The 17326-nt window shown below is 35.5% G+C and overlaps 1 pseudogene; it reads left to right on the plus strand.

Annotated features, from left to right (window-relative positions):
* The first annotated feature begins 397 nt into the window (after positions 1-397).
* Positions 398-513, plus strand: LOC112482601 (annotated as a pseudogene).
* Positions 514-17326: the final 16813 nt, after the last annotated feature.

Here is a 17326-nt window from a genome sequence, read left to right on the forward strand (position 1 = left end):
AGAAATGAGAATGAGTGATGGCTGGCAGGCCCTGGGCTTTGTCCTTCACCTTGTCCCTTCCCTCTCCTCCATCCTGTGAGGGGGCTTGGGGCTTTATCACTAGAAAATACTGAATGGTGTTAAGATGTCTGCCTGTGTATAAAATGAGAGACTGAATACAGGCTGCCCCAGAGTGAAGAAAGTTGATTGAGGCATAAGGGAGTGCTACTGAAGGGTAAGAGGGGCTATGCTTGGCAATAAAGTAAAATTTGGATGGAATATGGGGCAGGGTGACAGTTTATGTAAATCTCCCTGCCTCAGAGAATTAGAGATGACAGAATAGAGGACAACTTAACTTTCCCCAGTTCTAAAATACTGGTAAGACAGATTAAAGCTCAATTTTAAAATTATTCAACCAGTCTATGGCCATGCCACCCTGAATAAGCTCGATGTCTGATCTCAGAAGCTAAGCAGGGTTGGACCTGGTTAGTACTTGGATGGGATACCACCCAGGAAGATCAGGTGCTGTAGGTGTAAAAAATAAAATAAAATAATTCAACCAAATTTCCTTTTCAACGGTCTTGCTAAGAGGGTAAAAACCTTTGATGGAAATATAGGTTTTTTTCTTTATTGAATTATATGTATAACTGCTCTTATTCCTATTATTATTATTATTATTATTATTATTATTATTAGAATCATTATGTTAGGAACTGTTCTTGATTCTCAGTGCTGGGCATCCAGGGGTGAAAACCAATTCTGGTGCTCAAGAGTTCACGGAATTTTTTCACATGCCAACGTGACAGGATAGTAACTAGTGTAACAAGGGAAGAACGTGCATTTGTCAGAAGTGGCCTGGAGATGGGCTTTGTAGTTGATGAACAGCTATATTTCTAATTTTTTATTTCAGAATCATATTTTCTGTTTGTCGATTAGCTTTATTAATTTATCAAATATATTTACACTTATTTTTACTCTCTAAACCTAATGTTTTCTGAATTTGGATTGGGGCATACTTACTTAAATACTTAAAAATGTTAAGTCTTCTCTCTCTAACATGTGCCCATTCTTTTCACTGTGTCGTGAATAGAGTCACTAGACAGTTATTCCCCAGAGAATGGTGAAGAGATGACTGGATGAACTGAGAATGGGTCAAGAAAAAGGCTTTGTACCTCTCTAACTACACCTGAGCCTGTTCCCACAGGCCTCTGATTGTCTGGCCATGTGCAAATTGGGGTGGGAGTAATATCATAAGAAGTAAAATTTTAGGTGAGGGAAGGCTGGGAATAGGTGGAGAGGGAGTGGTTTCCTAGGAAAAAAACCAGGTGCTGTTACATTGTTATCATAACAATGAGGAATCAAGAGTGAGCTCTAGAGCTAAGACTCCCCGGGTTGAAATCTTGTTCTCCTATTACTAGCTACTCCTTGGGTGAATTATTCGATCTCTTTGAACTTCGTTTTTCTCATAAGCAAAACACAGTAGTTAGAAGATTAAATATGTACTCTGTAAATATGTAAGCTCAGTGTCTGTTTACTAAACAAGGAGGAGGGGGATGAGATGACAAAGGTGACGATAAGATAATGACGATGTGGTCCTAAGCGTTATGTGAGGAATTCACAAGGCGGATGAGGTAGACATGGTCTCTGATCTCCTAGAATGTACAGATAAGGAGAGAGGTAAATAGGATGCAATAAAAGAAGTAAAGACTAAACACTTTAATTGGAGATAAATAAGTGCAAGCCCAGCAAAGGAGAAGGGGTTAGGGTGTGAGAGAACGGAAGAGCATACAAGAAGGTTCAGAGGAGCCATGAGCGCAGTGATCTGACGGAACTAGGAGACATCCCGGAAGGTGGGAATAGGCAGCTGCAGGATGGAGAGTTGCAAGGAATGAGTCTGCTGTATGCGGAAAACAGGACTGTCATGCAAGGTACAGATTTTGTACTGTATCCTAGCAGGCCTGGGGAACCCCTGTGAAATTGTAAGCAAAAAGTAACAAAATTCATACATTTTTGAAAGCTTCCCCTCATGGCAATGCGAACCGCAGGAAGGGAGAGAGAGGGGATAGAAGGCCAGCTGAATTTTTGCACTAATTCGAGGGAGTGATTGAACTAGGGAGTGATACTCATTGTGAGAAAAGCCAGCAATATGACAAATATTTAGAAGGTAGAATGAATAGCATTTCACAACAGATTGTATGTTTGGAGAAAGGAAGAGAGAGTTTAGAAGGAGACACATGATTCTGGTTTTGACAATGAAGTGCATAGCCTTTATCTATCTATTAACATGTTTTTGGCTGCAAACAGCAGGAAACCCTGGGTTTGTGAGTTACATTAGTGGTTCTCAAAGTGCATTGCTTGGATGAGCAGTACTAGCATCACCTGGGAACATGTTACAGATGGTTTTAATTAAAACCTCTGGGGGCAGGATTGAGCAGTATCTATTTTAGGAGCTTTTCAAGTGATTCTGATGCCCATTGATTTGAACCATCATTCATGAGAAGAGCAACCTGAAGAATGGGGCTCTCATTACGTCTCTCTGCCGTTCCTTTGATTCTTTTACCGTACCCTGTGTTTGTTCTCAGGCAAGCTCTTATTGGACACACAAGAGTCCTGAAACAGTTTTAAGTGTCAATCCAAGGCCAAAAACACTCAAGTGCAGCAGAGGGGGCAGTTTCTTCCTGTGTCTTTTATTAAGAGGGAGGGACCTCTCCTAGAAGCATACCAGCAGACTTCGACGCATGTCTCATTGTCCAGAATTCTATCACATGTCCATGCAAACCCACTTACTGGCAAGGGAAATGATTCTACCATGATATCAGTGGAATACTTGAGATGAAAGTTCTTTCGACCAACCAGGACATACCATGGCTTGAGCTCAATGGTCTCATGGAGAAGGGTGGAAATCTGAACAAAATTGGGGTTTTATTAGGGAGGATAAAAAGGAAAGGATAGATTTTGGGTAGGCATCCAACTATGTTTGCTACTGTCATGGCACCAGTCACCAGGGTATAGAATACAAGAGGAGAAACAGAAATTATGAGAATAATAATGATGGGGTACATTTTGGAACCTGTCATACAAATGGAGATGTTCAAAAGTCAATTGGAGATGGAGATGTGAAGCTCTAGAGAAAATTCTTGGCTAAAGATTGTTTGGGAATTATAAATTTAGAGCTAGTAATTGTAGCCAAAGAAATGGATGTGAGGAGTATATAACAATTAAAAGAGGAGAACCACTCGGAACTCTATGAGGAAAATAAGCATTTGAGTAATAGGATTATGAGATGGGTATAGTATTAAGGAAGCCAGAGAAAGAGGGCAAGAGTGGTCAACTATTTCAAGTGCTATGGAAACTTCTGACAAGATGAAGTTTGTAAAGTGTGAATTGTTTCAGTGGCACACTTGGAATGAAATCCGCAGTTTAGTGACTAGATAATGAAGAGTGAACACAATGAAGCAGACAACCCTCTACAGACATAAGTCTGGACAATAGTTTTTTAAAGTGAGAAATAAGATGGGAGGAAGTCTCAAAATTGTATGTATATAGGACAGAAAAAGTGTAACATTAAAAAGTTTCTTTGTATTAATGGGGAAAGGCTTTATGATTTCAAAATTGTTTGAGCGAATTGCTACAGCAGAGAGAAGAGTTAAGGCATTTGCTGTCCAGTGAAGAGCTGGAATGAAATGGAAGGAGAGGAAGACTCCATGAATAAAAGAAGAGATAAGAGAGGAGAGGGTGATACGGGAATTTAAGAACTCCAGGAACATATTACGTAAATAATAGTGGACAATAAAATGTTCACTTGTGTAGAAATTACTGTAATTGCAATAGGAAGTCAGATATGTGAGAGATTAAGGATTAACCCACTACTGCAAGAGATCGTCAGACTATTAGGACAGCAGCTTTTGAAAGCCATGTGGTGCAATTTAGAAGACGTTGATAGTCCTCTAAGTATAATCTAGGGGTTTGAGATGACTTCGTAGGAAAGGCTTGGCTCTGTACATACTTCTAAATTGCCCTCTATAATGATGCACAATCATTAACTAAATGTCTTTGTTGTCCGTTCCTCAAAAGGTACCAAATTAAAGTGGCCTTTTAAATACTGAATGATCCATCTGAAAGAGCACTTAGCCCATGTCATTCTAAAACATATTTTATCATTTAATTTAGAATTCTGTGTCTCCCAGAATAGTTCTGTTTATTTCATCTACCTTAGATTGCTGTGAAGACAAATATGAAAAATACAATTTGCAAAAGCCTCATTTCAGCCAGAGAAGATTGAATTTCAAAATAAAACTACTTGATGGAAGAAAGAAAATGCAAAAATACCAATATAACAATTAGCAAATAACTTTGTTTTCACATAAAGCATTTTCTGAGTTTGTTTTTGTTTTAGTATAGTGTACAGTCAAATTTAGATGCTTTGGTGTTTTTCCATTATGAACTCATTTGTTGTGTAGTAGAAATTTGTTTTTTTGTAGTGTCAGCTAATAGAAGTACAGTCAGGAAAATATGTTTCTTCTTAGTTTCTTCTTCTATCATCAATCATCCTTGATGAGAATTTAGTACAAAGTGAGTTTAACATTCTTATGTAGCCTGTTTCTAATAAAGGACCTTTGCTTTCATTTTGACGAGTGAACTTTACAAGTAGAATTTACTTTTAAGTCATGAGCTGCATACTCTGATTCGTTGTCCTAATTTGAAAAATTGTGATGTGGTCTTTTAGGTCCTGGAGCCGCCATTGAATAGTGCTTCTCTCAAGTAGATACCCAAGTACCTGAGTGCTTATATTTAATTGTTTTTCATATTTGCAGAAGATATTCCTACATCATTCCCTGTGGTCATATATAATAGTTTAAATGTTGAAACGCTTGATTTGCTTTAGTATATTTTAATTAATTAATTTTACTTTACTTTATTAATTTACTTATTTATTTTGTTCATTTTTTCTCTGTCAGTATGCAAGGTTGAGTTGGTATAAATTTCCTGATCAGTACTGATGAACTGAGTGTACCATATTAGTTCAATTTTGGTAAGGTTAATTTACGACGAATAGTGATATATAGTGAAAATGGCATCCAAAAATGAAAACAACATCCTCTATAAAAATAACAAACTGGCAAAATAGTCAGAATCAACTTTTTCAGAACTCTGGAAATTAACCAAAGCCTTGTAGCAACTCTGGAAGCATTTATTCAAGAAAAACTGCTGAACGAACAGATGAGAGCTGGAGCTCTTTCAAAGCTCTATTCCCAAAGAATTAATATAATTTGATCTGTTAGATTATTCTCTGGAAGACCCAGCTGGAAAGGCTTTCCTTTATGTGACCTGACTCAGGTTTAGCCAATGCTAAGAGCATCTCCCCTGGGGCATTTATGGAAAGCATTTTCAAGCAAGTGTTTTAAAATCGCGATGCCTGAGGTGAGGGTTAACAGTTGGCACAAACAACAAACTAACCAAAAAGCTTGAAAGGAAACGATGAGAAATGCAGTGTCCATGGAGGCTTTGGAAAGCTCTATATTATTCCTGGGAATTGAGAAGTTTATGTACACATGCAGTGCTGTGTACATACTCAGGAAGAACCAGAGAAGGCACTAATCTCTCACCTATGGCTTACCTTGAAGCTCTGCACAGGCAATAGGTGGAAGCAAAGGCAGAATTGTAAACCAGATGTTGGAGGCATGCTCCAATATGCACACACACAAAGCTCCTCAATACAGACTGAGAGATTTATTGGTTCCCGACGTTTAAGAAATTTTTGCTTAATCACCAACAGATCACTAAGTTAACTGAGTAAAGGTTGCAGTGGCCACTCATGACAAAGAATAGAAAGTTTACAGAATTAGTTCATAAGTGTCACTAAGCAAACAAACAGCAACGGCTGATGGACTCAACCAAATATTTAAAGAATTTTTAACACTAATCCTTCAAATAACACCCCATTCCCAAAAAGAAGAAGAGGAGATAACATTTCCCAACTCAGTCTTGAGGCAAGTATTACCTTGATACTAAAACCAGACAAAGACAACATGGAAAAGCAAACTACGGACCAATATTCTTTAGATACCAAAATCTTCAACAAAAATACTATTATTCTGAATCTAAATATGTACACTATGACCACCTGAAATTCATTCAAGGAATGCAAGGGTGTTTTAACATATGAAAACAAATCAATGTAATAAACCATACTAAAAGAATAAAGAAAAAAATGGTTATCTCAATAGACCAAAATCAAAATAAAACAAACTTTTGGTAAAATCCTACATCATTTCAGGATAAAGCACTAAACAAACTAGGAATTGAAAGGAACTTCCTCAGCCTAATTAAGAGCATCTACAAAAAAATCTACAACTGATATTATAGTCAAGATAAAAAACTGAATGCATTTTCTCTAAGATTAAGAACAAGACAAAGATGTCTTCTTTCATCATATCTAAATTCAGCACTGTACTGGAGGTTTGAGCTAGGGCAATTAGGGAAGGAAAAGACAAAAGGCATCCAAATTGGAAAGGAAGGAATAAAAGTCTCTATATTCACTAACAACATTATCTTATATAGAAAAAATAAATACTAAGAGTCCACACACACACACACACACACACACACTTAGAGCTAATAAAAAAGTTCAACAAAGTGGCATGATACAGGACCAATACACACGATGCAATTATGTTTTTGTATACTAGCAAGGAAAAACCCTAAAATGAAATCAAGAAAACAATTCCATTTACAATCGTATTAGATAGAATAAAATATTAAGGAATAAATTTATCCAAAGAAGTATAAGACTTGTACACTGAAAATTACAAGTTTTGTTGAAAGAAATTAAAAAAAAAAACAACTAAATAAATGGAAAAACATCCCATGTTTATAGGTCAGAAGATTTAATATTAAGATGTCACTACTCTCTAAACAGATCTACAGATTTAACACAATCTCTATCAAAATTCCAGATCCTTTTCCTGTAGCAATTCACAAGCTAATCGTAGAATTCACATGGAAGTGCAAGGGACCCAAAATAACCGAAACAATCTTGAAAAAGTCAAACAAAGTTGAAGGACTCACATTTCCTGATTTCAGAACTCACTGTGGAGCTATGATAATCAAGCCAGTGTGGCACTAGCATAAGGACAGTCATATAGATCACATAATATTTAACTTGAAAATCCAAAAATAAACCTACACATCTGTGATCAATTGACTTTTGACAAGGGTGCCAAGATAATTTAATGGGGGAAAGAACAGAGTTTTCAACAAATGATGCTGAGACATCCACATATTCATATACGGAAGAATGAAGTTGGATCTTACCTCACACCACCTACCAATATTAACTCAAAATGTATCAAAACTATATGTAAGAGCTACAATAATAGAACTCTTAGGTAGAAAACATAAAATTAAATATTCATGACCTTAGTTTAAGTAATAGTTTAAAAAATGTGACCCAAAATGCATAAGCCACAGAAGAAAAAAATAGATAAATTTGACTTCATCAAAATTAAAATTTTTGTGCTTCAAAATATATTATCAAGAGAGTGAAAAAATGACCTATATGATGGGATAAAACATTTGCACATCATCTAAACAGAATCTTGTATTTAGAATATAAAAAACACAACTCAACAACAAAAGACAAACACCTCAGTTAAAATATGGCCAAAGAATTTGAATAGATATTTCACCAATGAAGATATGAAGGTGGAAAATGTTGCATATAAAAAGATATTCAACATTATTAGTTGTTAGGGGAAAGCACATGAAAACTAAAAATGAAATATGACTTCATACCTACTATGATGGCTATAATTAAAAAAAAATAGCAAGTGTTATTGAGGATGATGCGAAATTAAAACCCTGATATATTCCTAGTTGGAGTGGAAAACAGTGGAAAACAGTTTGGCATGTCCTCAAAATGTTGACCATAGTTATCACATATGACCCAGCATTTTCACTTCTAAATATGTATTCAAGAGAGTTGAAAACATATGTTCATACAAAAAGTTGTACACGAATCTTTATAGCAGTATTATTCATTATAGTGAAAAAATAGAAACAACCTAAATGCCTTTCAGCTAACGAATGGATAAGCAAATTGCAGTATACCCAACTACTGAATATTGTTTGGCAATAAAAGGAAATGAAGTACTGATAAATACTACAGCATGGATGAACGTAAACATTAGGCTAAGAGAAAGAAGACACATACAGGCCACATATAGTTTGATTCCATTTATGTAAAATGTCCAAAATATACAAACCTATGGAGAAAGAAAAGTCTATTAGTGGTTGGAAGGGCCTGAGGCAGGAGAATGAGGAGTTACTACTGACTAAACTTCTAGCCTCTATAATCATGTGAGTCAATTCCTTGTAATGAAGTTCTCTTTTTTTCTCTCTCTCTCATATATATAGATAATATTATATGTATTATTTAGTATATATAATGTTATATTAAACAGTAAATATAATACCTATATAATACTAGATAATGCTATAATATTATTTTAAATATAATATTATATTGATATATATTATACATTAATATAATTTTATAATATAAAAACCTATTGATTCTGCTTTTCTGGAGAACTCTAATACAAGTACTTTTCACTCTGCTGCTTGCATCACATTTGGTATTTATCTATTGGCCAAAGCACGTCTCCTAGCCAAACCCAGAATCATCATAAGAGGGAAAACCCCTTGGTGTAGAGAACAATGTTGCTAGCCATTTTGCAAACCATTTACCAAAAATGAGCAGTTTTTCTTAATCTGTTCTACACGGTATATCCCATTTATTTGAGTTATTTTCTCATGGGTGGTAATAGTGTCTCTTTAAAGCATTTTCAAGTATAGTTGCCTAAAACATATTAAATACAATTAGGCTTATAAGCCTTTTTTTCTTGGTAATTAGAAATAGATGAAGGTATGCTTAATTATGAAGTATATCTGACAATGATCTGAGGAAGAAGATGGTAAACTTGCATGTTTTTAGCTTCTAGGTTGCTGATAGGTTTCAGATTTACAGATTTTATTGTCTCACAATTACATAAGTAGTACCATAACTGAATTTGATACTTGCTAATAACTACCATAATAGTAACAGCAGCAACAAGAACAATAACTATTATTAATTGGATGGTCAATATATTTCAGGTACAATTCTAAATGCTTTAATTGGATTAACTAATTTAATACCCGCAACAATCTCTTGAGATTGGTCCCATTATTCCCATTTTCTAGCTGAGGAAATAGATGCACAAAAAGTTATGTCAGAGGAGTGAGGTGAAAAGGACTTAGTAGGTCTCTCTTGAGAACATGAGAATAATCTTTTTTGTTTAATACGTCAGTCTGTTCTAAAATTACCCCTTAAAATTTTATTCTTTGTGGAATAAAACAAATGCCCAATAGATGATGCCTCAGATTTCTGTCCCATCCCAAGGACTCCAGTGGTGTTCCTGTCTCACTTATGGTCCCCTCACACCTAGAGCGTCTTCTTTGCACTAATATGCTTTCTGGAAAATGGGGGTTAAATTTAGAAGGCAAAGGTACATTCCTTTTGGAGAAAAAAAAAATCCTGTTCAGGCGCTAAGGTCAAAATATAACCTCCACTAGATTAAAGCTGTCATCAAGATGGAACACTCTCCATAAGCATACAAAGGAAAGGTCACTGGCCCAAGAATAATGTCAGCAGCAGTAGAATCTTCTAAACATGGAGAAGTGTCATCAGTTCAAGGATGTGTCTTATTACCGTATGTTTTACCAGATAAACATGCATGCGTCTACCATATTTCTGAAATGAGAATGAAATGCAGCGAGATACCTTTACAGTGAGTTCCATTTGACATTGTTTAAATGTTTATGCCATTAGAAAAAGAATATTGGTGTTTCTCATTTTTACTCAATCTTAATCGAGTCATGTCTTGACTCTGTGTATCTTCAAACTAAGTTTCATTGAAGAAAATTATAACTAAATTTATAAATAATCCACTAGAATGTGTTACTTTATGCATTAATTTGTAAAAAGTACTTTAATTTATTAGAATGGAATTCATATAAAATAATTCTGTACAGACTTCCTTTCTAGGGAAAAGTATGTTCTTTATAAGGCTGCCACTAAAAATAAATATTTCGGTGTGTCTTATTATAAATATATTAAGCCTTCCTGGTGTTAATAAAAGTTCTATTAAGATGACTAATAATAAGTATAGATAATTGCATACTATTATAGTAGAGAAAATTATTGAGACACATAAATGAGATTGCAGTTAAAAGCATCAAATAGAGAAAGTTCATTTTCGTTACATAGAAATTCTGTAATGCCACTTCTGAAAAGATCAGAGTCAAGATTCATCTCTACTCGAGCATATGCTTCCTCCAAAGATAAAATACAGCATTGTGTTTTAAAGTTCACATGTATTCAGAAGAATTAAAATAATCAAAATTTCCAAATATTGACATATTACTTACCTGGTATAACAAGAAATACCTCATTTTTTTTTTTCCTAGTAAAGGCCACAGAAATAGAACTCAAATACCAAAGAAAGTGAAGAGTGACATGTGACATAACTACACAAGAGAAGCAAACGTAAGACTATATTTGTTAAATTCTACAAACAATACAAAGAGTTTTGCTTCAGTTTCCTTTAAGTTAGGGAGAAAAATAAGGAAATTGTCAGAACAGAGATTCAGGTGGCACCAGTGGACCAGGCAGACACATTTTTAAGATGTCAAGAAAATCATTGCAGAGAGGAAGCAACAGGCCTGAAGAGAAAAGGCAGAAAGAGAGCCAAATCGAAGGCATAAGGGAGGAGGGAGACAGTGAGAGAGAAATAAAGGAGTGATCCATAAACAGAGAAGTAGAGAGGAAAGCTGGATTGTAAGAAGAGAAAAAAAGGACAGAAAAAGAAAAAAATGAACACTTGGAGAGAGATGTGGAGATAAAGATCATATCCAGAAATATCCATTTCGAATTTACCCTGTGGGAAAGCCAATCTCAGTACTATATTTATAAAGGAATGGAATATATATATATATATATCTCCTTTTGGGAGAGACTTGCTCATTTTTATAATTGCTCTTCATTCCCCACCCCACTTTGTTGAACAATAACATGACATAAAAAACATGTCAGAAGAATAATAATTTTAAAAGTTTAAAGGGTTTAAATAGAAAGACACGATTTCACAGGTCCTCAAGAGTCAAAGTGGTTAGCACAAGAATTAAATCTGTGGCATGGCGAGAGAATAAGTAGAAGATCGCATCCCCTACCAAATACACTATTTGTGGAGTGAAAATGAGCAGATATATAGTTTTTTGGCTGTTATATTTAATAATAGAAAAAAAAAGTTTAATTAAAATTGCAAAGGTAGACTTTGGTGAACTAAATAAAATTACCGTGGTTGGGAACTGAACAAAATACCACAATTAATACTGTAACTTTGAGCTAAAGTTGTTAAAATTTTTTTGAGAATATTTCTGAGCCTCTATTAAATCCTGCACTCAGTAGGCTAATCTAGAACCACCATAAAAGTGAGATTTTGGACTAGGGATGATGCAAGTAGAGGAAAGAAAGATTTTGTATACATCATAGTAGTCCAGTTTTATGAACTTCCCTTGGATGAGTCTTTTAATGGGCTTGTATTTAGACACTAGATTTGGATCATGTTGTATATAAGGATTCATTTTAAGTTAAATCTGGTACGATGGGGAAAGCTAAGGTGTTAAGTGGATTGCTCGGTTTGCCCCGGGAAAGACACATTTCTGAGGTTTGACTATAAGATAATGTCACATCTATAGAGATTGAAGGGGACCCAACATATGAAGCCAATTTTCAGGATCTCTGTGCAATAGAACAGGATACCTGAGACCAGACCTAGTAAAGACTCTGGGTTGGTTAAGGAATCAAGCCAGTTTCCAGAAGTAATTGGAGGCGAGGAAAGGTATAGCCATGTTGTCTTCTATACCACATTGTCTCATGGTTTCATGAGGATCTACAACCTTCAATATGTATAGTCTTGTTTTTACATTTAATTTCAAAAAGACCCAGCAGCTTCAAAATATGTTACCTCAATTTAAGTCCATATGTCACATAATAAAATATACAATAGCAGTTGTCACAAGTACTATGGTTGAAAGAATTTGGTTACCACAAAATAGCTTAACTTCCTTCTGTAATGTATATTTAGATGCATAAAAAGGCAACCTAGCTCAACACACATACACACACAAACTCAACCATAAGCCTCAAACTTTCATGGGCATAAAATTTTGTAGGACTTGTGAATTACCAAATATATTAAAGAATTATATTTTTCTGTATTTGCTTTTTCTATTTTTCTCCGAATCCACTCTGTAGAAATGTTGGCAGGGTGGAATTTGGGTTAGGAGGAATTTACTAGTTAAAACTGCAGTATGGACACTAGGCTCGTTCACTTTGCCAGTCACTAAAGGAAACCTTTTCTTACCAGCGTACAAGGCAGGAGCACTGAACCAATCACCACCTTACCACATCACTTTATACTTTACTGAGAAAAGAGGAGATTCACACTGAATAAAATAATGGCCCATATCCTCCACATGTTAATTAAAGTTGGCTTAGGATGATATGTACAAGGAGACATTCGGTGTGGGGGGAAGGCCCACTGGGTTTGGGAATAGATAAGATGGCTTTAAACTTAATGGCTTTGAGCACATAATATGGTAAAATTTCTCAGTCTCTCTCCTTTCATTTGCATTTCCACCTGCCCCTTTGAAGTCAGAGGCCATTGTCACTAGGTGTTTTAGGACTTTGTGAGTAACCGTAAAATTCTAAGTTATGCTTATGTTTCACTCATGCCAGATTCTAGATATGCAAGGCCTGAAAATAAAGTTAAGGAGATTTATGGCATGTGACATAGAATGTGCAGAGGAGAGATGAATAGGTGAATATGCAAGCAACTCCTTCAGACACTATATAATGGGGGAGCTCAACGACTTGTCTTTACTATTTCTTTTTATCTCCTTGATTCATATTCACTTTCAAGCTCCCAAAAGTATAGGCTTCACAGAACACTGATTGAGAAAGTTATATTTCTGTGTTACATAGGGAGGAAAGGGGAAACTTTCTGAGAGTATATAGAAAATTATTATGTTTTATAATAAATAATATATTATTATAATAAACAATGAATTTCTTTTAAAACTCATGTTGTTTAAATACATCTTTTAGTTATCCCTGTAATAGCTTGGATTTGTACCTTTACATTTTTAAAAGAAAATAGTACCACATAAAACGTACAATATCATGGTGAAGTTTGTTAGAAGATGATTTACTTAAAAAAAAGTAAAGTTATAAATTCTGACTTTGGAAGGTAAACAACTAAACACAGGAGACATAAGCAATATGAAATCTAATTTTTATTGGGAAAAATAGTCACTTGAGAATTTGTGTCACTACTAAGTCAATGTAATTTGTGACCTCTAACTTTTTGTGATAGTTTTTCACTGTTTATAAAGGGCAGCTCATCCTTTGATCTATAAATCAAGGAGTGATGCATAATGGAGTGTTCAGTGTCAGGCCGGCCTATGGAGTGCAAAAGTCACTGACATCCACAAGATTTCCTGTGGGCAAATTAAAGTGAGTGGTAAAGTTGAACATACCAGATCGAGTTCAAGGAGGTTCTGACTTTAAGAGATTCAACATGAGTTCAATCAAATATAAGAATTAGGGTTAGTTGGAGCAATGATGAAAAACATTTTTTAATAAAATCCTAAGAGTCGCTAAGTATATCTTATACTAAATTGTCTACCAAAGAAAAAATAATAATACTTGATAATACTGGTTAATGTTTTAGTTTTTAGGCTTAATATAATAGTTTTTTCTTTATTTTTTTCTTTTTAAAATAAATTTTAAATCTTAGGACAGTTTAAGATAGTGCAGAGTTCTCATATATACCTCATACCCATTTTTCTCTATTATTAATGTCTTATATTTGTACATTCATATGGTGCATCTGTTGCAATTAATGAATCAATATTGCTATGTTATTTTTTCTGCCCAATTTTTTCTTGAATTATAATAGACAATTAGTTGCTCATATTTACAGTGTACAATTCAATGAATTTTTTTCAATTATAGTTGGTGTTCAATAATATATTAGTTTCAGTTGTACAGCATAGTAGAGATCTATATAATTCACAAAATGATCACCCCAATAAATCTTGTATCCCTCTGTCCCTTTACATATTTATATTATTGACTATATTCCTTATGCTCTACTTTATATCTTCATTACTATTTTGTAACCATCCATTTGTACTTCTTAATCCCTTTGCCCTTTTTCACCAACCCCCCAACTTTTCTTCCATCTGGTAACCTTCACAATATTCTCTGTATCTTTTTGTTTTCATTTTTATATGTTGTTTATTTTGTTCTTTAGATTCCACATGTATGTGAAATCATATGGTATTTGTCTTTCTCTATCTGACTTACTCCATTCAGCATAATACCCTCTAGGTCCATCATGCAATATCTTTTTCCATCCCCTTACTTTTAGTTCGTGTGTGTCTTTTAATCTGAAGTGAGTCTCTTGTAGGCATCATATGTAAAGGTCTTGTTTTCTTATCTATTTAGCCACCCTCTCTTAATTCTTATAAAGGGCAGCTCATCCTTTGATCTATAAATCAAGGAGTGATGCATAATGGAGTGTTCAGAGTGTCAGGCCGGCCTATGGAGTGCAAAAGTCACTGACATCCACAAGATTTCCTGTGGGCAAATTAAAGTGAGTGGTAAAGTTGAACATACCAGATCGAGTTCAAGGAGGTTCTGACTTTAAGAGATTCAACATGAGTTCAATCAAATATAAGAATTAGGGTTAGTTGGAGCAATGATGAAAAACATTTTTTAATAAAATCCTAAGAGCACTTAATTCTTTTTTCATTTGAAATACTTATTAATGGATATGTAGTTATTGCCATTCTTTATTCACATTTTTGCTACATATTTTTCTTCTTCTTAAAGAAGTTCATCCAACATTTCTTGTAATGCTGGCTTGGTGGTGATGAACTCCTTTAGCTTTTTCTTGTCTGGGAAGCTCTTTATCTGTCCTTTGACTCTAAATGATAGCTTTGCTGGATAAAGTAATATTGATTGTAGATCCTGGATTTTCATCATTTCAAATATTTTGCACCAAGCCCTTCTGTCCTGCAAAGTTTCTTTTGAGAAATCATTTGCCAGTTTTATGAGAGTTCCCTTGCAGGTAACTAATTGTTTTTCTCTTGCTGCTTTTAAGATTCTCTCTTTGTGGTTAAAGTTTGTCATTTTAATTATGATGTATCTTGGTGTGGGCCTCTTTGGGTTCATCTTGATTGGGACTCTGAGCTTCCTGGGGTTGTATGTCTATTTCCTTCACCAGGTTAGGGAGGTTTTCCATCGTTATTTCTTCAAATAGATTTTCAACTTCTTGCTCTTCTTCTCCTTCTGGTACCCTGTAATGTAACTTACATGTTGTTATGCCATAGGCTCCTTATATTATCTTCGTTATTTTGTATTATTTTTTCTTGTTGCTCTTCTGATTAGGTGTCCTCCACTATCCTCTATATTGGTGATTTGGTTCCCCGCTTCTTCCACCCTGTTGATTCCTTCTCATACACTCTTCATCTCAGATATTCTATTCTTCATTTCTGACTGCTTCCCTTTTATTATTTCCATCTCCATTTTTATGTTTTTTTTTCTTTCTTTGTTAATGTTCTGAGTTCATCTACTCTTTCCCTAAGTTCATTGAGCATCCTTATAACCAGTGTTTTGAACTCTGCATCTTGTAGATTGCTTGTCTCTGTTGAGTTCTTTTTCTGGATCTCTGTTCTGTTCTTTCATATAGTTTCTGCTTCTTTGTCTCCCCATTTTGGCTGCTTTTCTATATCTGTTTCTATGTACTAAGCAAAGCTCCCAAGTCTCCCAGTCAAGTTTAGACCTAGTCTATACCCTTCTCTGGCCATCTGGGGATTCTACAAGCAATCCCCAGATGGCTGATACCTGTGCTGTGCTTACAGTTACCTCAAGAGATCGTGCCAGAAACTGGTGCCACCAGCGTGGGGCTTGGAGCTGCTCAGCAAGGGGCACAGGGCATGCTAAGGACCCCACTGGATGTGGCTTGGGTAGGGCTGCAAGGTGGGAGAGGTGGAGTTTCAGGTAGTCTGGGCAGAGCAACCTCTGTTTTCTAGTTTGATGATATCTCAGCTATGGTGGTGCCTGCTCCTGCATGCTGGAAGTGGGGAGGGCTTAACAGACAAACAATGGATACCACCAGCACTTCTGCCTGGGAGCAAGCCTCACCTCTGGCTCTCGCCCTGAAGCCCAATAACTTGGAATCTCTCACCCAGTATACCGTTGGAACGCCACCTGCCCCAAGCAGCCGACCCCAAGCTGGAGCTCAGAGCGAGTGAGTGCATCACCACGGAAGTTCAGTCGCTGTTGCGGCCCCTTTAAGAGAAATGACTGCACTTGCTGGCTACAGCAGCTGCAGACTTGTCTTTCTCAACCGCGTAGGACTGGGCTACCTCACATGTCCACCCTCTTCTACCATTGCATGGTATTTTCTTATTTTTCTCCATAGTTGTAGTGTCTCTGTTTACGTAGACCCTAGGTGACTCTGCTTGCTGCTTGGTCTATTTCATTACATCTCTGGTGTGGTTGCAAGAGGAGATGTACAAAGCTTCTACGCTTTACGTCATCTTCCCCTCCTCCCATTGCTATGTTATTTTAACTGAAGTCTATAATTTATTCTGATTTTCTTATAATTTTACCTAATGTAAATTTTACCTAATTTTTCCTGTTTGAGGATTTCATCCAGGATACTACATGATAAGTAGTCCTCATGTGTCCTTAGGCAACTCATGGCTGTGTGAGTATATCAAACTTGTTTTTGATAACCTTGACAGTTTTGAGGAGTACTGGTCAAGTATTTTTGTACAATATTCCTCAATTTGGGATATTTCTGATGTTTTCCTCATGATTAGACTAGGTTTATAGGTTTTTGGAAAAAGACCATACAGGTAAAGTACCATTTTTACTACATCATATCAAGGGTACTTACTATCAGCATGACTTACCATGCTTTTCCAATGTAACATTACTTTTTTCCACTCTTTCTATACTGTACCCTTTGGAAAGAAGTCACTATGTGCAACCCACACTGAAGGGGTGGAGATTTAATCTCCATCTCCTTGAGGGCAGAGTATCTACACTAATTTAGAATTCTTCTATGTGGAAAATTTGTCTGTTTTCCCTTATTTATTTATTTGTTTAATTATTTATCTCTATCAGTATGGACTCATAGATTTAATTTTTTTTTTTTTTTTTGGACAA

Source organism: Pteropus alecto, unplaced genomic scaffold (genome assembly GCF_000325575.1).
Source record: "Pteropus alecto unplaced genomic scaffold, ASM32557v1 scaffold185, whole genome shotgun sequence".
NCBI classification, from domain to species: domain Eukaryota; kingdom Metazoa; phylum Chordata; class Mammalia; order Chiroptera; family Pteropodidae; genus Pteropus; species Pteropus alecto.